Raw genomic sequence first — 25289 nt, 5'->3', positions numbered from 1 at the left:
TAACCAAGTCCATCTTTTCCTAAGTCTAACTATATAGTTTTATTTTGAAAAAACTGTCAAATTCCTGAACAGTTACACAACTTCAGTCAAACTTTCTACCCTTATTTCACAAACTGCTGTGAGACTGTTGCAATTTTCAATCTTTACATGCATACACTGTCTTTTCAAAATAAAGTTCTGTGTTCACGGGAAAGAACTTGGTTAGGTTTAAGAAAAGATCATGGTTTGGGTTCAAATAAGTACGTTTGTTTTTAAGTAAGCTACGTTATGTACACGACATCAGTTAAGTTTGTTATGTAACGTAAGGTAACCAACGTAACCTACGTTATGTAACTTACCCAAAAGTTAATCAACACTGACTTTTGGTTTCACAAGGGACACAAATGCCGGTCTCCTGGGTAAAAATCCTGTATTTTTTGACCCATCCTGCAGACTTTATCGCTCTTTATACTACGTCACCTGACTTCCACTATTACTCCTGCCATAAATACGGCCACGTACAGCGTCATAGTTTAATGCGTAGGGCTACTTACCAAGCTGCTGTATTTGACCATTTGGGAGTGAGAATGGGCTGGTTTTAAAAGGGGATCATTAGATTCAGTATTCCCCAGTATTTGTCCAGTTGTACGCTGAGACACAATAACAAGGCTTTCTTCTCTTGAAGTACATCTTTAGACATCCAAATGTTGACATCACACAGACAATCTTTATTTTAGTGGGCTCAACATGTAGGTACAAGTGGGTGTCATCGGCGTAAAAGTAAAGTGTGAGAAAAAGAAAAGAAAAAAAAATGCTTCTCTTGGCTGATTCTGGCCGTCTCAAATTCAGTTGGTTACAATTCATTCCAGAGTATTCACTTCTCGAACCTCTCTGGCAGCATAATCCGTTTCTCCACTGCTCATCCAAACATTCAGTATGTCCCAAACACTCTCAGCTTTGCCATAATACAGCTAAATACACAATAAAGTATAATCCAGTCTTATTCATACAGGGATTAGGGGGAAATGTTGCTCGTTCACTGAAGCCTATTGGAACCACACTTGTATATTATTACTACCCACTCACTATTGTGGTTTATATGTTTAGTGGTCATTTAACAGCATGAATTCCATTACACTGCTTACTTATGAGACTCCCTTTACTCCACATCTGTACTTTCTGTTAAATCCAGTAATTAACTCTCATTTGCTAAATTTAAATGGATGGCCTGCAAAACAGTCACCATATTAAATCATATTAATGATTATTCTTAATGCGTATGACTCTACAATGAAATTTCTTCCCCTACTGCTCATCTCTAAAAAACAACTCCTAATAATTGCCTAACGGCAGTGAAAGAAGACGGGCCTTCATTTGAATTTTCATTTGCAGATTTGCGATACATTTGGATGGAAAACTAGCTTGTAATTACTATGAAAATGAAATCACTTCCTCCTATTTTTTTTCATCTTAACCCCTCACAAATCCTTTCTCTTTTTTTGAGGGGTAGGGGTGAGGATAAGGGATGTTCAGGGTTATATAAATAGTCAACAGTAGATGTCACATAAGTGGTGCACTTCATCTGAAAGCTGGGAACCTGAAGAATTTGAAAGCAGCTCAACACTGTGTGTCAAGTTCTTCTAGTCATTAATAACAAATAAAAAGCAATTAATAAATGAATTAATCAATTAAAATGAATTGTGAAAGTGTATAAGAATGTTAGAACATTTTTCCCATGCTCTATAGTGTCTCATAAGTTGTTGCCGCAATTTTGGGATGATAGCATTTGTTACACAGATTTAGTGCTAAATTTCGCCATTTTTTACCACTCGAGAATTGATAAATTTGATCAATAATCCCTCCAAAATACCACATTAAGACACCAAGACCTTGAGGAACACCATAGATGTGATTTGGTTTCAACAACTTTGACATTTGGAGATTTCTGCAAGAATTACATTTCTTGGCGATTGGATGGCGAGCACTTCTGTTGTGGAAACTGCTCAGAAACCCCCTTATTGTCAGTCTATCTAGAAAAGCCGTCCATTGTGGCGTTATTTAGCATCCAACCTCTGAAAGACAAAATAGCGTCGGAGTGATACGATTTTTTAAGAACTTCCAGCCACTCACCGCCCTCACTTGTTAGGCTGTAGCTGTGACACTTCTACGGGAAGTGTTTACTTTAATTGACATTAGCTTTATGCCACATGACAGAACAGCAAATGTAAGTCATTCTAATTCAGGTCATTTGTCCGTCCTCCAAATGACTGTGATTATTTGTTCGTGCCAGCTGCCAACTACGAAACCTACTCATAATGTGAATACAAAATTTGACTGAAATATAGAATATTTCTTCAAATCCCCCACTCCTCCCCTACTGTGCGATATAATGAACATTGCAGCCTTTAGGGGAAAGTAGGGCTTTAGACTTTAGAGGCTTATTATGCATTTTCTTTGTCATTATGATACATTTTTTTGGGGTCAGGCCTTATGAAAAATACATTTTGATCTTTGTGAGGCCATGATTAAATATGGGATAGAAGAGAGGAAAAGAATGAGGTCTCAGAGGACAGGTTTTAAGTTCATCTGCCTGTAGAAGAAAGCCCTGTCCGCTATGTCTGTCAAGGTGAAGTGTACCATATTGTCAGGTGGGTGAGCTGAGGACACGCAGCAGGCTTTAACTCATTTAGAGCCTTTTCTACTAGTGCCTGTCAGGAGAGAGCGTGTGGTTATTTTAATGGAATACACGCAGACAAAAGACAATTCTTGGAAGTATGCGTATAGTGGTTTTATATAGAACCATAATGGCCCACTTCCACTAAAATCTAAGAGAACACAGTCTTGCTTGTTAAAGCCATTTCCAGCCTGCATGGAGTCTTTGCTCACCACTTGTGTTCCTCTCACACTGTTTCACATCACTCTGCCTAGCTGCTCTTTCAAAGTAAAGACATAAGCCCCTTATATACTATACATGTGTCTCTTTACAGGGATGTGATATCAATTACACATGTCTGTCTCATGTCTGAATATTACTAGGTCGGACCATGTGACATTAACATTTCACTTCCAACCCAGCACAAGTGTGAACTGAATGCTGTCAGATTAACACACAGCAGCAGCAGCACAAGGTTAAATATACAGAGAGGGAGATTAAATAATGTATCTCTACTCAGAGCACTGTAATAAATGCATCTTCATTTCTTAGGGCGTTAAGAAAATGAAATCATTTTAATAATACATTAAAAATTGTCAATGAACCAAATTTAAATCGCCAAGTAGATTACTCTCAGTTTAGATCATTCTATCAAAGGAAACTAACAAAAAACAAAACACCAAAAAATTCACTTCAAATGACCACAATGACTATCAAGACCAGAATTAGCATGTACTGTACTCATGGATGTATCATAAACCCTGGATACGGCTCCACCGCTCAGCCTTTCTTCCAATTTTCCCAGTGGCCAGTCGCGGTATTTTAGCAAAAAATCCCCCTGCGGCCCAAAAATAATTTGCCCCATAGACCACCATTGTAAAAGAGACGTCTGTAAAACCGTTGACAGGACTCTTCAAACTGCAAACAAGGTTGATTATGACTCTTTATATTATAATTGTTTGATCAATGGAAGTTTTATATTTCCAAACCTTTTTCCGGTCGCGAAAAATGATTTAAAAATCGACACCATTTCACAGATAAAAAAGTTACTATTATCCTGCCAAAACCTTTTATTTCATATGGCAGAAACTTATGAAATTAACAGATTTATACTGCATTCAAAAAACAGCATGTGATTATCATAAAGTGGGCATGTCTGTAAATGGGAGACTCGTGGGTACCCATAGAACCCATTTTCTTTCACATATCTTGAGGTCAGAGGTCAAGGAACCCCTTTTGAAAAAGGCCATGACAGTTTTTCCTCGCCAAAATTTAGTGTAAGTTTGGAGCATTATTTAACCTCCTTCACGACAAGTTAGTATGACATGGATGGTACCAATGATTCCTTAGGTTTTTTTGTAGTTTCATATGATGGCAGTATCTTCACTCTAGCTTTAAAACTGAGCCTGCTACAACTGAAAAATCGCGTTAATGCGTTAAAGAATTTAGTTTATTTGCGTTAACTTTGACATCCCTAATAGTTAGACAAAAAGTGTGATTATTCTCGCTTTCTTTTCTGATATTTTACACATATGATATGATGAATACTGTGGGCCTACATACATTAGTGTGATTAAGTGCATGCGAGTGAATATTGGCGTCCAAAAAAAGTCCCATTCATTGTCTCAGTGCACTTATACGGCCATTATGTAAATGCATCAATTTGGCTGCCAGAGGAGAGAACCAACTTTAATTGGCGCTACTTCTGGTGACTAAAGGGGACTTTTGTCATGAAAAAAAACAAAACATTTATTTGGTTTTCTAAATGTTATAGTTTCATTATGACAATACAAGCATGTGCAAAAGAGATATTTAGGAAAAGTCGGGACAGGAGGCGAACATACACGATGATGCAATCATTAAAATTTTGGAACCACAACGTTAAATGGCGTTGACTATTGTGGTCCGAGTGTTAAATGTTTTGCAACAGCAGTAATTACCTACCATTGTGTGCTATATGAGAGTGAAATCGTACTTATTGGACAGGTTTGCGTCTCGCATAACTGCTGTAAAATTGATCTAACAATGTCCGTTTTGTCTTGGAGTCCATGTAGGAAAAGTGGACACAGGCAATTGCCCAATGATTGCATTTGACTTACATAATTGCACAACAAGAAGAGTGTGTACCGTGCCGTACTATGTTTGAAGAATATTGATTTTGCGTTATATGTGCTGAGCACAAACAAAATAAATTGGTTTGCATGATTGTCTGCTCCCTTGTTTCATAATAAAGGCCATTCAGTGTTTTCATTAAGTTGTCTTTTTTTTTCCTTCCATGCACCAATGTGAGCTGAGCGGCAGCGTGCTGAACATTCAGCCACCGCAGCAGCAGGAATCCGTGTTGGGAGAGTTTTCAAGTTTTTCTAAAGAAAAGCAATTTGTTAGAAATAAATCTGCTACAATATGCAGTGCAAGATTGGCACTCACAAGAGCTTCAATAAATACAAGTCAATATGAACTATATTAATCATCTTCATTTAATAAGTGATATATCAATACATACGTACATATTAGGGGTGGGGAAAAAAATCAATTCACCTACTTTTTTTTTACAATTTTGAAGTATATTTTTAATACAAGAATTTATATATTTGCTTCATTTGAGTCTATGCGGAGGTAAAAGGAAGTTACCGCTTTTATTGTTGTAGTTGTTGTAGTCAGAGTAACGTAACCCATTGTTACCTCCTTCAAAGCCTTGAAGGTTATGTTTTCACCGGTGTTGGTTTGTTGGTTTGTTTGTCTGTTAGCAGGATTACTCAAAGTTTGTAACGGATTTGAATAGATTTTTTTGAAGGGGTGGGGTGTGGCACAATAAACAATCCATTAGTTTTTGGTGGCGATCCGGATCATTATCCATATTCAGGAATTTTTTTAAGGATTCCGATCAGCCACAACATTAAGACCACAGGGTATAACACCGAATCCAAATTTCGCCAAGGGCACCAAAAGAGCAAGAGCCTGCCCTGGTCAGAACAATCAAATAATGCATGTTAAATACAATGGATTATGATATTTTACAGTTAAAAAACGTATGGTGTGAAGTTATGATACCGTGAACTGCATTCCACAAACTAAAAAACTGAGAAAGTTAAAAAAATGTCTCTGTATAAACTCTGTATTGTCTCACTGCTAAAGAAGTTCCCATAGGACTCATTCACTTCTGTTGAAGCAAGATAATAGCTTGGTTTGTTGTTTTTCTTTAAATGCTGATAAAGGTATTTCCAAGTTGTAGAAACTTAAATAAATTGCCATTTTATAGCATCCACCTAGTGAGTCCTGTGAAAACTTGAGAATGGAGCTGTGTGATCCGTTTCATCAGCGCTTCTCCACAAAGCCACCATCCGCGTTCCCACAGTCCTAATGATGGAGGTTGTGTGTGGGCCACTGAAGCACAAGACAGTTCTGGATTCTGCTTTCAATAGTGCATATACTGTATATATATATATTTTTTTTTTAAATGCACCCTACGATAACAGAAAATGACTCCATCTGTGGGTGTTAATCAATAGCGCTGACATTCTTCTGTCACCAGCTGCTAAAGTTCCTGGCTTTCTAAACTGAACTCTGAGCCCTTCTGTATTAGAACACCCACTGCACCTACCCCCACAACGACACACCGCACAATGTGTGCAATGAAAGCATAACCTTCCTTCTTTGACACATTCCAAACCTGTGATGACTTAAACCGCTGCAACCTCACTATGACAGCAGATATCGGCGCGTGGAATGCTTTAATGGAGACTTTTACTATTCTGTTACTACACGACAATGGTTGGCACCTGACCCCAAAGCTGATGTCCCAAGACAGGGAATGTTGTGACATGTTAATAGTCACTTTTAGCGCCACATGCCAGGTTCCCATTGTCATGGATTTCTCTCAAGAAAAGTCACATTTTTCAGTGTTATCTGACATTTGTAGAAAGTTTCAGGAGCTAAAAAGAGGAGAAATGTGGTGTTTTTTTGGAGGTGAACTTGAGGTGCTTAAAAGTTCAGGATTCAATACTCTTTATCCTGACTAAGGGCTGGCTGACAGCAACTGAACTATTAATAGTGCATATTTTAAATAGCTGCTGCTGCAAGAAAGACAGGACAGATAAATACAAGTTCCCTAAATGCAATGAGTGTGTGTTAGTCCAGTTCTATGAGGACCTGCATAGCCATCTAACACACTTTGATATTTATGGTCATGAATCAGCTGGCGCCATGTCTTCTCATCTACCGTTGAACTGAGTGAACCGAGAACAAGGAACAAAGTGGGTATAGAGGTAGACACATCCTCTTGTAGAACTGAAGTTACTACATCCAAGTAGCAATGTCTTTTTTTCGTATACACACCTCCCTCTCATGAAGCTCATTGGTTAAAACTAAATGCAAGGCCAGTAGCAATATGAAGCACTCTCAGATGGGATCGAACACATTACTACGTTTTCAATCAACATGTCAACATGAAAAGCGAAACCACCCACACGGAGCCCCTGGTGATCCTTGTAGCCGAGAGCCACACTGAAGCTGCAACAAGCCCCAAATAAGCCTGAGACGTGACTGCACAAAATGTGGAAGTGATATGATGACCACGATGGGTAGATCCAACCCGTCCTTACTCCCAACTCGTCAAATACCGCCATTTGGTCAGCGCCCCTCGGCATTGGAAACCGACGCACGGAGGCACCCTTTAGCAACAGTATGTGACAATCCGGGTTTTCAACTAACTCCAATGTAAACCCAACTGTGGCGTTACCTGACGGTCGGAGCAAGTGACGTAGTATCAATAGCGTGAGAGTCCGCTCAGGGCAGGTGGGCAGGAGGGGTGATGGAAAGGTCAAACAAACACAATACTTTCAACCAGGAGACCAGCGTTCGTGTCACCAAAAGTAACGTTGACTTATTTTGACACGTCAGTCTCTAGTCACGTGAAGTTAACGTCAACCACGACCATTTCGGGGCGCTGCGGTAGCTTACCTGGTAGAGTGGGCGCCCCGTGTATCAAGGCTGAAACCTTGCCGCAGTGGCCCTATGTTGCACGTCATCCCTTCTCTCTCTCTCTCCCTCTTTCATAACTATCACTGTCCCTATCATCAAAAAAAACACGACCATTTCCTAAGCCTAACTAACGCAAGAGGGGTACCCCGTGCATCAGTCTCCGATGCCGAGGGGATCTGACCAAGCGGCGGTATTTGACGAGCTGGGAGTGAGAATCTTTTGCTGTAGTCTGGACCAAGATGGCAAACTTTATAACTCCCTTCAACCTTAAACAAAAGCAGCGCACACCAGATCCACTCTTTCCATTCTTACATTTCACAATAAAAGCTCTAGACATACACACTGTGTAACTGTTTACCAGATGCAAAATAACACAGAACATTTTGCTAAAAGGAAAAAAAAATAGCTTACAGTAATTTAAGCAATTTAGGCAACAATTTACCTCAGACAGACTGCCAGGCGCTACTCTGAGTCAATAGGATCCCGGTTGTGGCCTTGAACCTTTTATTGACCAACTGTTGCAAATTTGCAATGCTGCCAGTATGAATAATTTTGATGTGAAATATTCGCAGGCAAGTATTTTGCATTTTAATATAATTTATTCGGGGCTGCATGGTGGTGCAGTGGGTAGCACTGTCGCCTCACAGCAAGGGGGTTGCAGGTTCAAACCCGGCTTGGGGCCCTATGTGTGGAGTTTGCATGTCATCTCCATGTTTTCCGGGGACCTCCCACAGTCCAATGACATGCAGGTTAATTGTTGACTCTAAATTGCCTGTAGGTGTGAATGTCTGTTTCTATGTGTCAGCCCTGTGATAGACTGGCGACCTGTCCAGGGTGTACCCCGCCTTCGCCCAATGTCAGCTGGTTACGGATATTGGATGGATATGATTTATTCATCACACCCCCGGTGTGTACAGGCCTTAAGATGAACAGTAACCAATGGAAGGGAATGGTCCTTAACTTGATTGACTGGTATGGGACTGGAGAAGAATATGTCTCAACTTGTTGTGTTTGTAGTTCATCTTGGAGTTCTCTGTAGCGTAAACCTGTGATTCCTGCAATCATTTATCTTTCCATTGTCTTGTATAGTGGTAATGTTTTCAGTTGCATGCAGTGCCACTGGAGGGAGGATTCGGGTTCTGAATTAAGATCCTAATGGCTATGTTTGTGTAATTAGGGATCAGCATTTGTGAGTGCAGCAGCTGAAGCAAATGCTTACTGTTGGAATATGTAATTCCAGACCATACACCCTTAACAATATACAGCAACGTACTGATACACAGGGGGGGAAGGTGCTCTTATTCGGCTGACTTCAGCAGTTAGAATCATTATTTTGCCCAGCCCAAACTAAACCTCAGAGTCATTAAGTACTACTTCTGTTTCACTCTTGGTCCCTAAATGCCTGAACAGAACATCAAATTTTCAAAATGGTTAATGGAATTTGGAGTGAAAAGGAAAAGGAGGGGGGAAAGAGAAGGACTGAGAGGAAAAATAGAGCTTAAAACACATGAGGCACCCCCCTGAGGGTTCCTCTGGTTTTCTCTCATTGGTATTGACAAAGCCCTATTTTAGTGAGCGGGGGGGCAGCATTAGAGTGAGAGGATTGTTGAGATTGATGTCTTGTCTCACTGAGTTAGTCACAGATGTATGAAGAGTGGACCAGGCAGAGAAAATAGCCCCTTGGATGCCACCACCATATATTTGAACTGAACTCTTGTAATGATGCATTTCCCTTCTCTGGTAGGCAATTCATTTCAGGTCAGAGAGAGGCGGGCAGAAGGGAGACTCACCGGTGAAAATGTCATTTCAGATTCTCTCCTGCCTCTTCTTAAAGTGTGGACTGTCTGTTAAGATATTCCAGTTTGTACTTTATTTAATTAGTCTGTCACAGACAGAAACACACACTGACAGAAAACACCTAACGGGCCGTCAGCGCATTCCAAACCAATACTTCAAACGCATTAACTAAACGGCCACAGTCCTCTAATTCGGAGACGTGCACCTAATCTTATACATGTATAAACTTGACCTGCATCAAATGCATCCCCTTAAATCAAACAAGATTCTTTGAAACACAGTCAGACTCAGCAGAATCCACACGGTTAACCCCTTACCATCCTGACGTATTATTTAGAGGCGTAGGGTAGGGGTCAGGAGATGTTCAGAGGTAGATAAAAAGTCAACAGTAGATGTCGCATAGAAGTGGTGTACATCATCTGAAAGCTGGGAACCTGAAGATTAATTTGAGATGCAGCTCAGCACTGTGTGTCAAGTTGTTCCAGTCATTAATAAGAAATAAAAACATAATAATCAATTAAAATAACTTGTGAAAGTGTATAAGAGTGTAGAACATGACAATATAAGTGTTCGATGGTCATTCCCATGCTCTATTTTGACTCATAAATTGTTGAAGCAATTTTTGGATTGATTCGTTACACAGATTTACTGCAAAATGTAACTTTTTTTACCACTAGAGAATTGATAAAAATGATCAATAATCCCTCAAAAATACCACATTAAGACACCGAGACCTTGAGAAACACCAAAGAAAAAGCCATGCTGTGATTTGGTATCAAAAACGTTTCACGTTTTGGAGATTTCTGCAAGAATTGCATTCTTCAACGATTGGATGGCGAGTGCTTCTGTTCTGGAAACTGCTCAAAAGCCCCCTTATTGTCAATATACATCTGAAAACCATCCATCACCATCCTCTGGATGCCCTATGACTGTAGTTTGTGGTTGAAAGTTTCATGAGGCTGTGATTATCCTAGAGGTCACAACAGGTCATTTTACACACTGAGCTCAAGGTTCAAAAAGTGGTCTCACTACAATGAAATGGCTACTATGGGGACTAAAATCATCACACATGAATATAATTGGGCTCACTGGATCCTCAAGAGTCTTTACAGTGATACCCAATTTATGTAATTCAAGACTGTTAAGGGACCCCAGGATGCAGAAATATTCAGATACAACATTTAGAATAGACGAAAATAACACAGTTATACCGCATTTAAAAAACTGCATGTTTTTTTGCCACGACTTCCCATGTTGTAAACACGAGCTCACGAGTTTCATTTGAAGGCACCAATAGTGTCGATCCATCTAGATGTTAAGATATATCACTGGATAAGTGAAAACCTTGACCTGCTGGTGGCACTGCATTAATAGTAAGGGGATCACTAAAGACATCACGATAGATCTTTTTAAGGACCATGGATATCTGAACCAAACATTATAGCAATCCATCTTCTGGCTGTCGAGACGCTTCACTAAAAAGAAACAGTGTCAAACTTATGGTGGCACTAGAGGAAACGTCAGGTCATCAATAAAAGTCATCAGGATTCAACCCCCAAGAGACCATGATTATCTGGACAAAATGTAGTAGTGGTGTAAGTGCATGTCAGAAGAATGAATAACTTTTTGCTGACCCCATCATATGGCCCTGAGTGGCTTTACAGTATAAATAAATTGATTGGTCACCTAGATGGATGTGCTATAGCAGGTTTCTGCGGTCCGTGGGTGTGATTCTTCCCACTTTGTGATGGATGCCATCCACACAATGTATTGACTTAGAACTCTATGTGAAGTCCCACTCACGTCTGCACTATTGAGTTTCTAGAAAGTGTTATATTGCTCACTCGGCTGTGGGCTTCATCATCATCATCCAGCGACTGTCCGGGGAGCATGAATCTAAGCCGTCCTCTAAAATTGATCTGTTTGTTAGATAATGTGAAAAGTTTATCCTAAAAAACATACAGCTTTGCTTGAGGTTGAGGTGATGAACTCAAGATAATGTAACATGGAAGTTCACAGAAGGACATCAAGGAAATTGGTTTGTTGCAGTATTGAACGCAATGGAGTAAACAAGGTAGTACTATTAGCACTCCTTAGTACTACTCACACTAGGTCAATCGACTGGTCAATCGTTTGTTTGTACACCCTCTGGCGTTTTGGAGAATACTGCAACGAACAACACGTTTTTTCGCCCTTGTGGTGAAATTTGCAACCATGATGAAATATGAGTTTGTAAGAATGTGAATGAGTAACAAAGCAGTACTTTCCTAAAGAATATTTTAGTCTTCACTTTGAACCTTTCAGTAGAGACTGCAGATTGGGATCAGCAGTTCCAGCAATGTCATTACCAAACAAATTACTTTGTGGAATACCGCAAATCTATGATGACAATAACAACGCACATCATATCTGTGGCTCCAGCCTGGCTGGTGATGGGAGCGTGTCAATGTGAATTGATGACGGAGAGAAGTGCATCCCAATTTTTATCCTCTCTCACCTCGGATCCCTCACCTGTGAATGGCCCTTTCCAATACATTACTGACACTTCAAATTGAGTGTCACTCAAAACAGAAGTGGAGTGATAAGGGCCATAAGAGGATGGGGGAGGGAGCGGTGCACACACCTCAGCAATTTCCCACGTGCAGTCCTGGAATCTGCAGAGTGCTACGGTATCATCAGGTACAACAGCATTGCAAGAATGTTGAATACATCGAGATAAATGTTAGAGTAAATGCAGCTATATTTTGCAACCACAATTGTGTTGATGATTTGGTCACATATAAGTGTGTGTACTTTCTATTTCAGTATACTGTGCCCATGTGCTGATGGGGTTATAACCTGAAAATGAGTGCAGTAAATTGCACCCAGCACATTTGGAAAATTGGCTCTATAAAATCGCTGCTAGGCTTTCAGTAGGGCAAGTGGATCCGTCGGGAATGTAACATGTATGAACTCTTCATGCAGCTGACTTTTGGAAGCAGAGCGAAAAAAGATTAAATGAGCACAGGAACAAGATGGATATATGCCGAGTGTGGAAAGAAGCTTTGTTACCGCACGTATGTGTGGCTTTGTTTTGGCTCCAGATCGTCTTCCATCTCATCCGGTAACTTCAGTATGGTGTGATTTCAAAAAGAAATTTCTTACATTCTCCTCTGGTATGCCAAAAGGGGATACATGACTTTGAAACACCCTTTTCTTTCTCAAATGTGCTCTACTACACTTGCAGTATGCCATGTGGATGACAAAAGTAGCCATGATGACTTCTGTGGCACAAATATTACACCATATAGTTTCAGATTTGATTAACATATATACATTTGTATTCCCTCTATGTTTCTCTACATATGAACGCCCTTGTGTATGTTACTCATTTGCCTTTTTTTCAGTCTTCAGGGCCAAGTCTCAACTGCTGCAGTGATTTAAAGAGGACCTATTATGCACATTTCCAAGCTCATATTTCTACTAGAACATGTTTACATGCTTTAATGTTCAAAAATCACTTTATTTTTCTCGTATTGGCTGTTCTGCAGACCTTCTTTTCACCTTCTGTTTGAAATCCTGCACCACCCCATCCCAAAAAGCCCAGTCTGCTCTGATTGGTCAGCTGGCCCTCGGTTATGATTGGTCCATCGAACTCTGCTCCAGCTCTGCTCTAGCTAGCTTTGTCTGAGGGCGTGCCAAACTAGCTGTCAGGCAGGTATTATGCAAATGTGTTACTTGGTGACATCACCACTTTATGTAAGAAAAGGCGGGACATCAAGCAAAGCATTTCAGGCAGTTCAGGAGAAGTGTTTCTGTGGGGGAGAGTAACTCCCTTTGGACTTTGGGCTTTGTAACTTTGCAGATCTTTTACATGCACAAAAATTATATAACACACACTAAAGGAAAGGGAAAAAGCACAAAAACATAATAGGTCCTCTTTAAAAGGGTAACTAAACAGTAGTGTAAAATGTTAGCCACAGCGCCATGGCTCCAGGGATGGCAATGTCGGTCGGTCGGTTGGCCGGCAAGTCCATTAACCTCATCTGCACTTTCTGTTTATTGCTAATACCAAATGTTAGCATACTAACATGCTTAACTACATGAACATGGTAAACATCATACTTGCTTAACGTCAGCATGTTAGCATTGTCATTGGGGGCATGTTAGCATGTTAGCTGACATTAGCATTAAAGGTATAATATGTAACTGTTGTCGGTTGCTGGTTGTAAACACACCGCATTCAAAGTTGGCCACACCTCCGCAGCTCAACGAGCCGAGAGGGAGAGAGACAGCAGCGATGGTGGAGCGAGCTATAGAGTGAATGAAGAGAGGGAGCGGCGTAAGTGAGAACAAAGCAGCAAATCTGAGAAATTAAACGTTATTTTCTGATTGTTTCCCGGCGGTTACGTTCTTAAACACACAACTAACTCTGCAGGAAGGAGCCGAGTTGCCGGATTTTGAATGAATGCATGCTTTATGTCAGCTGGCTGTGGCTCAGCGCTGCTCTCGACAAACTACAGACACACCAATCATAGCTGCATTGACAGCACAGAGAGGAGCAGTGGATCACTGGAGCACATGCATATAGAACAACCCGTTCTCATCCGTGAAATATGGCTGCTTTGTATCTAACAGAGTAGAGGGGGGCTCGTGCCTCAGTATCAGAAGCCGAGGGGCGTGACAAAGCGGCAGTATTTAACCACCTGAATGGGCTGTACACCCTGTGCGCTGTTACTGGCTGGGGCTTACACCCCCACGTGGGGCCCAAAGGCTGTTTGCAGACGGCCAGTAGCATCCCGAGTACAGCAAAAGAAGAACGAAAGAGAAACTACAGGCAGAGGGCTGCAGGGTCTCTGCAGACACAGACACCACCACACACTTCTACGTAGTGGGTCATATGTGAAGATTGAGAGGGATTTCTTTTCAGTCTATACATTGTGTTTTAGTTAATTCTTGCATAGTATACCTTTAAGCATTACATTTTTTTTCCCCCCTGTTAATATAAAGTAGTTTCATCAAGTGAAGGTCTGCTTGCATTGAAAAATTCAAATAACATCAATTTTATGATTTAACTTCATTTGAGTTTTTGTGTAAAATGTAGCATCAGTTGATTTCCATACCATGTTTTTTTATTTTATTTCAGTTGTAATGTACGTTTTCACCAGCAGTTTTCATTTTGAATTGTGGTCCTCTCCTTCCCTGTACAATTCAGTCTCCTCGACTCTGTCTTGATGTGTGTTCGGTCTCCCCTGCCTGTTTTGTTGGCCACTGCTGCCTAATTGTAAACTGCTGAATTGCACAAGTTATTCTACCGTTTTTTGGGCCGTTAAATAAATCACCCCACCAAAGGAAATCCATTCCCAGTCTAATGCTGTAAAATAAGTGTCAAAATAAAAGACTTCTAAGCCCCACCTGGCTGAATTACAGTACATCATGATTTATTCAGACCAGCCGAGGGCTAGCACGGACAAGCTGGATAATGATCCAATCATGCAGTCACCGTATGTTTTCTGATAGGCCGGCTCCAATTCCATTTTATGCCGTCACATTCTCGCATCAAAATTTAGAGTTTACTGAGCATTTCCAAGTAGAGACGGGAGTTCCTCTATATGATGAAAGTCTATCAGTCATTTTCATAGAGCCCCCAGCCTCAGTGACAGCACTTCGTTTCCCGGTTTTATCTTGCATTTAATATCTTTCCAGCATCAGCATGTGGTGTTGGGCAGACCCATGGAGAGAGTGAGAGACTCTAGGATGCTTAGCGGCTCCATTCTCCCCTGTGGTAGAGGTCAGGAGGGAAGGACTCAACTTCTTTTTTCCTTTTGAAAAAATTCTAATTATATATATAAAAATAAGACCAATTGATCTTCACTGCTAGGGTTAGAGGGAACCAAAAGAGAGCTGTGAAACTTCAGAGAATAATTGTCCTCCTGCCACTGAGACTGTGGAAGCCTTTGTCTGCTCTGACCATGTGACTGAAGTTTGATCCACTGGAGGCTATTACTAACAATGAACTTTTTACCAAGTTCCACTGTTTGTTTGCAGCTCAGATTGGTGACTACGCCTTTAAACTAAAGACGGAGATATGTGTAGTAGCTTCATAATCAGATGAATGGGACACAGTGGAGTTTATTGTTGGCAAAGCTATATGTCATACTACAGTCCATAAGACCATGTATATTAACACTGCCTGTATTACAAATAGATATAAATGCTTTTGTATGTTATGAATAGTTAAAATGGGTTCCATGTTTCCTTATAATTCTTGCCCTTCAACAAAGTTACTACATCATTCTGTTCTCTGTTGAGCAGATGTTGAGTGGGGGATTTATTTATATGAGAATGAAGAATGCACCATCACATTCTGCGGAGTGGACCTCTGGGCAGGATTAGAGGGTTACTGTCAAAAGCATGTGGCGGTACTTGTACACCAGAGATGTCTGGAAATTAATGACTCATCAGCTGAATCCCATGGCGAGGATGCTTTTTATGGAAGTGAGCACGAAGGTGAGGGTATGTGTATGTGTGTTTGGCTCAAGCGTGCTGAAAAATGAAGCCGACGTGGAAGTGCCAAAAACTGCAGTTCCTCAAATGGTCACTTAAGGCTGGCTCCTAAAGGATGTCAACCCCCATAGACCACCATAATAAAATGCCCAACTTGACAGCAGAAATTAACATATTTGCAGCCTAGTACAAAAAAACAGTTTTGGTCTCTATAGCTAATTTCCCTGTTCATTTCAACTGTACAGGGGGTTATTTTTCTTACCAGGTCGCTAGCTGCTGCTGCTGCTGTGAGCAACCTCTTTGCACATTTTTGGATTAGCCGGGTAGTGACGACACTGCCAAGACGGCGATGGCCAAAACCACCCACTTTGAGCTTCACAACAGGTCTTCAGAAACCTTTGGATGACGTCACGGAGCCTACGTCCATATTTTATACAGTTTGTGGTTTGTCTCTGTGCATGCTTTCTTTCACCCAAAGAGAACTTCATCCATCTCCATCATATTGCGCCCTCAAGCAACCTATGCTGCCTGACCTGACCAATCCGGTTTTACACCCAACTCGTCAAATACCGCCGATTTGGCAATGCTCCTCGGCATCGAAAACCGACGCACAGAGGCACCCTTTAGCGACAGTATGTGACAAACCGGGCTTCCAGCTAACTCCAATGCAACCCCTCCCCGTGGCGTTATTTGACGGTCGGAGCAAGTGACTTTGTATTAATAGCATGAGAGTTCATTCAGGGCGGGCGGGTCAAAACAACTTTCACCAAGGAGACCGGTGTTTGTGTCGCGTGTAAAACAAAAAATAACGTTGACTTATTTCTCACGTCAGTCGATATTCTTGTGACTCGCCTTTGTCGTCAGTCCCATGAGTCGCTAGTCAGTGAAGATAACGTCAACCTCGACCATTTCCTAACCCTAGCTAAGTTGTTGTGTTGCCTAAACCTTTATTTTGAAAGGAAATTATTATTTTGAAAGCATATAACGAGCGTATATTGACATGCTGTTACTAGTCCGTCCAAAAGTAACGTACGTTGGTCTCCGATGCACAGGGTATCTGACCAAGGGAGTGGGAGTGAGAATGTGTTGGACCTTCTCCTGCCGTTGTGAATACACCAGAGTTGCCCAATGGAGACCGGATTAAAATGACATTAATGAGATGAAACATCAGGTCCAGTGAGAACTGGACTACTAAATAATGTATTTGTATGCAAAAATAGATGCAAGCTCAGGCCATGTGCCCATATTTTCACCTGGACAGTCACTAGTCCTTGGTTTTAATTTGTGTTTGATAAATGAATGACTGTATTTATTTATCTTCTGACAGTAATTCCCTGTATCACAGAATCCCATTGCATTGAGCCCTGCCAATGAAAGCCAGTGACATTTGAAAGTGCTGGAAGTTTAATAAAACATCTCTTTTGAAAATATTTATTGATGGATGGCTGGTGTCAGGTGTGGAAATGATGTGTACACTTAAAAACTGAATAATAGTTTGACTGATCTTTAAATGCAGGTTAGGTGCATTTCCACATCTATGGGAGTTCAATTTAATGGACAATATTGATATCATAGAATTTTGTGTATCTGTCACAACTTCAGTCAGCTCCTATAATTCATTCTGTCCTGGAGTAACCCCTTTCCTACCATTCCCATCACCTGACCATCTCCACCCACTTACTCACCTTACTCACTCCCAACTCCTTCCATGGAAGATGCTGTAATGGCTCAGAAAAACAACACATTCTCACTCCTAACTCATCAAATGCCGCCAATTGGGCAGCACCCCTCGGCAATGGAAACCAAAGCACGGAGGTGCCATTTAGCAACAGTATGTGATGAACCGGGCTTTCATCTAACTCTAATGTAAACCCATGTGAAACACATGAGAGAAAACACACAAAACTAAATTGGTAAAAAACATAAATGTATTTTAATATTTGTAATTTATATTCACAAAAACAAAAGCATAAGGTACAGTGGGGTCACATTTTCTGATGACAGACGTCAGAAATGGTGACTTCATGTGTAGCCGGCTGTGTGCGATCACACATTCTCATGGTCACATATTCTTTTTTTTGTGATCAATTTTTTATTGGTATTTAAGCAAAATGATATAGGGTGGGGTTACAAATTGATAGGTCAACAATAGAGTAAAAAAAGAAGATATATATATAATCACAAATGTCCATGTACTAATCAATACAGAATTGGCAAGTAGCTACAGAAAAAAGAAAAGAAAAGAAAATGAAAAAAAAAACAAAAACAAACAAACAAACAAACAAACAGGAAGAAGGAAAATAACAACAAACAACAACAAAAAGTCATTAAAATAAAAACTTCTGCGCCCCCCTTCCCCCACCCCCAAATCCCTCCCTTTTGATTCCCTCCCATCCCACCCACCCTAGACCTTTGGGACACGGTGAACAATTATATGAAGGATTTAATTGTAGTGATTGCTTGTTTCCAATGTGATATATTTTCTCTTTTTGCCAAATGCATGTTTGCAGCCAAGTGTTCCATACCTGCTATATCTAAGAAGTCAAGAAGCCATCTTTGTATATTGACAGAATGTGGAGCTTTCCATCTGCAAGCTATTAGTCGTTTTGCAGCTGTAAGGCCAGCTAACCAGAGACGTCTCTGCTTAACACAGAGTTCCAGGTTGGAGCTGTCATTAAGTAACAGGACTTCAGGTGAATAAGGAATTGTATTTGACAATATGTTTGATAGCATCTCTGCAACCTTTTTCCAGAACTCTGCAACCCTTGGACACCCCCAAACCATATGGAAAAAAGTACCTAATGCATTTTGATTGCATAAGGTGCAGTTTGGTGATGGTAAAGCTTTAAATTTATGCAATATGTGGGGGGTGAAATATGTTCTGTGTATGAAATTGAAATGTATAACTTGATGGTTGGGGTTCCTGGAAGATAGTTGGATATTCTGCCAGATTAGTTTCCAATTTAGGTTGGAGTTATTTGGAGAGAGGTCCGTCTTCCACAGTCTGTCAATAGTTAGTGGCTTACAGGAGGCCTTATGTAAGATAGAGTATATTTTCGAGACCAGTCCACTAGGGCTGGTAAGAGCTGTGTGAAATGCATGTATGGGAAGAGATATGTTCCAAGGCACACCATAAGTGCGCATCGCTGTGCGGAGTTGTAGATAGAAAAAGAATGATGAGCCAGGTAAATTAAAATGTTTCTGGATGTCTTGGAATGCTTATAGGCCCTGAGGACCATAGATGTCACCAAGAGTGTGCACCCATTTACTGCTCCATTGAGAAAACGAAATTGGTTGGCTACCCAAACGGAGGTCAGCATTATTAAAAATGGGAGAGTGAAGATACCAGTTAGACAAAATTTTACAGTGCTTTTCGGCAAGACGCCAGGTAGAGATTACTTCGGTTATAATTGAGCCAAATTTCTCTTTTGATTGTTTGAGTGGAATGTTGGAGTATATCAGGTCTTGTAACCTGTGAGGGTGCACCATGTTCTCTTCCATTGGCCTCCAAGACACCTGACAAGCAGGATTTAACCATTTGGAAACAGGATGCAGTACAAACGACCAATGATACCACTGGAAGTTAGGTACACCGAGGCCCCCTTCATCTTTTAGCCTTTGGAGAGTTAATAGTTTCAGTCTTGACTTTTTATTCCCCCATATAAACCTCAACATTAAAGAATTAATTTTTTCCCAGTGGTCTTTAGGTGGTTGTAAAGGTACCATTGAGCTGAGAAAGTTGATTCTTGGGAGGACATTCATTTTAATAGTGGAGATGCGAGAATGGAATGATAATGGGAGGGTTTTCCATCTTTGTAAATCTGCTTCAATCTCTGTCACAAGTACATTGTAGTTGTTTTTTATAATGTTTGCAATTGAAGGGAAGATTGACACTCCTAAGTATTTGATGTTCTGAACCACCGGAATATTGGATATGGAGGTCAACTGTCTTGCTGAAGCATTGAGTGGGAGTAAAGCAGATTTAGCCCAGTTAACTTTATATCCCGAGATCTGGCTAAAACTATTGAATATATTTAGCAGATGGGTAAGAGACCGAGAGATATCCTGAATAAATAGTAATATATCATCGGCATATAGGGAAATAAAGTGCTTGGTTTTATGCATATTGATAGGTTCATGGCTAACTGATTGTCGGACAGCCTGGGCCACAGGTTCCAGAGAGAGGGCAAATAACAAAGGAGAAAGAGGGCAGCCCTGGCGGGAGCTACGAGATACAAGGAATTGTTTAGAAAAGACGTTCCCCGTCAATACCATAGCAGTGGGATTTGAGTAAAGAACTTGAATCATAGTAATAAAATGATTACCAAAGCCCATGCGGCGTAGTACTGACCATAGAAAATGCCACTCAAGGCGATCAAAAGCCTTCTTCGCATCGAGAGAAAGGATAGCTGTTGAAGAGTCAGTGTTATTAGAAAACTCAATGATATGAAGAAGACGGCGTAGATTGTCTGAGGCAAGGCGGTTTTTGATAAAGCCTGTCTGATCCTCATGAATGAGATAATTCATATGCGGTTCCAATCGAGAGGCTAGTGCTTTGGCATATAGCTTGATATCAGTATTCAGTAGTGATAGTGGTCAATAATTTGAGCAATCCTGTGGATCCTTGCCTTTTTTTAAAAGTAAAGAGATAATGGCTATGTTATTATTTTTGCAAAATGAACCCTTAGAAATTGCAGAAAGAATGGTCACATATTCTTGTGTAACACCAGATCTATGCACAGGTATTCTAGGCACATGCCTAGGGCTTCCTTGCCACTACGGCGCCCAGACAGACAGAGGGGCCCTAAGAAGAAAGGTCAACACTTACTACGTAATCACTTATCATTCTGGGATTGTCAGCATTTATATTCTACCACAGGCGAAACAACCAATTAGAAAAAAATATATATATTATTTTTCTTATTCCATTTTTACAAACTAATTCAAGAGAAGAAATTAACCTGAATGTCTTGCTGCAGTGTCCTCAAACTGTTGGACTCTGCATGTGAAACAGGGCTACCAGACACACTGTTAACATATCATGGATGTGAATTCCCTCAAGTACCCTTAAAGCTGAAAAGTAGCACTTCAACCTCATATTCACTGTTTCATTTCAAATCCAATGTACTGGATTGCAGAGCCATACTAATGAAAACACATCCCTGTCCTCAGACACACTTGAAGCCAAGGAGCTGTTGGTGTGCTCAGTCTGTCTTTGCTTATCTGGAAATAAGTCTGCAGCCTCACTTTCCCCATCTGAGCTGCTACAAGTGTATGTGGGCGCCAGAAGACTAATGTCTTTTGTCACTTCAAGTTTGTTTATGCTATGAAATAATATGAAATGAACAAACAGTGCTGCAGGTGGCTCTTGAGGGATCAGAAGTAGCTTGTATATAAGGTTGAAGTGTAATCTCAATCATAATTGTCACATAGATGCTCCAGGGCTCTGATTACCAACTAGTCCTTCTGATGGAGCCGAGTGTGTCTTCAGGCTGATTGCATCTCACAGGAGATTACCGTGTCCTGGGAGATCATGTGACTGCCACTGACAATGCTTTGAAGGCGCTTTGTTGAAAACATCAAGGGAATGATGTAAGATCAAAAATGATTTTCATGGTTTAAAATAGTTTAAATCCTGTCTGAGATTAAAGTCATGCAAGTTTGAGCAATGATAAAATCATGTTTTCATTACAAAGCAATACTCAAGTACCAACCCATCTATAAACCATCTCAAAAACAATTTGATATGAATTTACAGCGTGTGATTATATCACGTCGCCAACATAAAGGGTTTTTCCATTGACAATTTTGGCCGCGCTGTGTCAAACCATGCCACGCTAATTTGTGTTTCCATTACCAGTTTTAGCAAGCCACTACCAAGATGGACCATCTCCGGAATCGGGCCAAAGTGCGCCTGACCCATACATATATATACATAGATGCCGCATTGTCCTTTGGATCGTACGTCAACGTCACCGCCATATTGGGGAGGTCAGGACTGACCTGTAAACACATATAAGTGAACGGGGGTGCTGCTATTTTTCTGAATAACATTTACATTTCTCAACTGATTTCAATGAGTCGTTTTTATATTAAAGCTTTTATAATCTACGTGGAGTACTGTAAGTTAGATTCCCCCTCAAAAAACGGTTCAATAATGTTATGTTACTGCTTTCTGTTCATAGATCACCGTCCGGTCTGTCTGTTCATACGGTATTAAAAAGTTGTGCTCTCATGTCTGTTCATACGGTATTAAAAAGTTGTGCTCTCATAACACATTTTCCTTAAAGAATATTTCACTTCATCAACATTACAGTTCAAGTTACATCTTTACAAAACATTTGCTTCTGTAGGTCATCAGATAATAGCTAGCTAGTGTTTGTTATTGTTAGTTAATCCTCAACAAATGCTAATGTTAGCTTATAGATCTTAATGTCTAACATAATGTGTTTAAAACTTGAAATTTCCGATATGTGTTTAATATCGCAAACAATAATGCTGATGTCATCTTGGCTTTTGGAACAGTAACGTTAACTCTCAGCAAAATTAACTATTTTCCACCACGTAAGTAATTCAGTTCATGTAACGTCAATCTTAGCCAACGCTGATAAACACTTTTTTGAGCGCCTAGCAGTGATTATAGCCTAGTATCAAGATTTTAGGTAACTGGAGACAAAACTGTCTTTTTCTACTCCTGGTAGATCATAAAGGCTTGAATATAAAAATGACTCATTAAAATTGGTTGATGAAATGTAAACGATATAGTACTTTTTATCCAGAAAAACGGCAGCTCCCCCGTTCACTTGTATGTGTTTACAGGCCAGCCCTGCCCTCCCCAATATGGCGGCAACGCTGACCATCTGCTTTATTTTTACTGTTTCGCCTTCAGCTGTAAGCTATAAGAGTTGTGTAAAGTTGCTGCTGATGAAAACCCAACATTTCCTGATTTTGCTGCTTCATAATAATGCTATTTTGAATAACAAAATAATGACTGACTTTTAAGTGAAGAATTTATAGGAAATTAAATGATGATGTTTATCACCAAATTAGCGGAGCTTTAACAGGGGCTATTTTTGCAACAAATACAAGTCGACTAATACTGCAGAGAGGAAACTGGGGACTTTTATTGTGTAGAATATAAGAAATGTAATGTGTTGATACACCGTTTTACAGCCACTCCTTTGACCACTAGTCACAGCCACGGTTATACACACCTTCAAGCGGGTAGTCCTGTTGTAATGGAGATGACAATGCCAGCCGTGCAGTCAAACCGAGTCAAGTCAAGCCAGCACATACAGTATTTATGGAAAAGGGGGCTATAATGTCTTCATCTTGATTCAACTTTGGATCTTCCAATTTATCCACCCATCAAACGCTGTGAGTGTCATGTGGATGTAAAAATTACTCAGTGAAAAACCTCTCTAAAATGTGAAACATATCCGTCCAAATAGCTGTCAAATCTGATGAGCCAGGTTGTCACTGCATTGCTTTCATTTCCACTGAGTACTTGTTTGAACCACAGCTGCTTTTGCTGCGCTGACACTCTCAGTGAGGAGTCACAACTGCTAGAAAAACCCTATCTCATCAAACTTGACAAGTGCGTTGATTTTTGAAAAATAAAAGTGCAAACATAATCAGATGTGTGTAGCTGTCTGACATATTTGCACCTCACCTCTGATTGCAGATCTGATGCTGTCAAACATTAAACCACATGTAATGTGTCAGTAATCATATTGTTCTGCCAGGTGGCCAACCGAGGACAAAAGAGATATTGTGGATTTTTTTTGTGTGAAAATATTGGTTATTTTTAAGCAGTGGGAGTGATGAATTGTTGCCTTATACTGAAAGGTTGGTAATACTTTATAATAGCCATCACACATAACATTTGATATACTATATATTTGTTAATGATTACGATATTATTTGTAAACCTTAAAGACATTGTTTGTAAACCCTCTATAAACATTACATAGATAGATATTTGTAACACTTTGTTAATGGTTAATAATTGGTTTGTAAACCTTCTATTAACAATATTTGGATGGCTATTATAAAGTTGCAACTTATGATTATAATACATTGTGAAATGGTTAATAATTACTTTGTAAAGAATCTATAAACATTATTTAGATAGATAGTTAATACTTTGTCAATGGTTAATAATTGGTTTCTGGTCCATCTATCTATGTAATGTTTACAGATGTTTTACAAACAATTTCTTAAAGGTTTACAAATCCTTTCATGATCATTAACAAATCGTAATATATCAAATGTTATAATGTGTACATTGTTAATAAATAGTTTATAATAACCATCATTTATAAATGGTATATTGATAGTTAATTAAACTGATTCTGATTACATTAGTAAAGTGTTACCACAAGGATAAATAATCAATCATTATAGTATATACTGTATATTATACTATACATACTATATGTTCATAAAATAAACTACATAAGAATTAGAAATAAAAACAAATTAAATTGGAACAGGAGTCACTGCTTTAAGGTCAACTTGCATGTGATTTGGGCATGCAATACATTGGTGCACTATAGTCTAAGCGCCATAGCTCTCAAATGTTTTGTTCAGGAGTTTTCTATTGAATCTAAGTTGTAAATTCTAGTTGTAAAAATGCTTCCATTTCTGTCAAAGTATAATAAAGAATATAACATCAATCAATCAGTCAAGATTCATTTTTTATAGTGCTATTTCCAAAATTGCATTGTCACAGAACACTTCATAGATTACAAAGACACCCACATTTCGCCCCACCACCATCCCCACCCTTCTTTCACAAATAGTTCTAATAATAAATTGTAATAAATAATATTTAAAAATGAAGTAATCAAATAATAGTTCCAGTAACTACACCGCTAAACATACCACTATGGTCTATTCTCTCTGATTCTGTGTTTAATATTTCTTTGCTTAGTTGTTATATGGTTAAGCTTTGTTATTTTCAGTTTGGTACATTTGATGTTCAATTCATGTGGGCCGCTCTGTGCTCTGACTTCATCATCTGCGTGTTAATGCATATGACATAACTGTTCGCGATATGGCACAAGATGTGTTTTTTTGTAATATGGCAGTAGGCTAAAATTAGATGGATTGCGATGTTAGATGGATTGTTGTGGTGGATTAGGGCCACTGTAGTCTACAAGGTTATATATGGCAGTGCACTCCTCTCCTTGTGCGTAAAGGAGATAAATCTGTCATCTATCTGTATATGTTTATGAGTATCCACTGGCTTGCAAATCCCCCTCCCAATCAGATACCCCCCTACGGTGTAATTAGAACCCTGCAAGCAATGTAGCATCAGTATTGTTGCCATGGTTACCCGTTGTTTAATGTAGCTTGAGGACTGATTTAGAACAGTGGTTAGTAGTATAGA

General features: G+C 39.8%; 1 long non-coding RNA gene across 1 annotated transcript; it reads left to right on the top strand.

The window, feature by feature from the left end:
• Positions 1-1471: 1471 nt before the first annotated feature.
• Positions 1472-13229, top strand: LOC119480545. Its single transcript, XR_005204948.1, has 3 exons — positions 1472-1485; positions 1763-1767; positions 13103-13229. It is a non-coding gene; the product is annotated as an uncharacterized LOC119480545 (long non-coding RNA).
• Positions 13230-25289: the final 12060 nt, after the last annotated feature.

The sequence above is a fragment of the Sebastes umbrosus genome, chromosome 21, assembly GCF_015220745.1.
Source record: "Sebastes umbrosus isolate fSebUmb1 chromosome 21, fSebUmb1.pri, whole genome shotgun sequence".
NCBI lineage: Eukaryota > Metazoa > Chordata > Actinopteri > Perciformes > Sebastidae > Sebastes > Sebastes umbrosus.
This window is presented reverse-complemented; position numbering and strand designations above follow the sequence as displayed.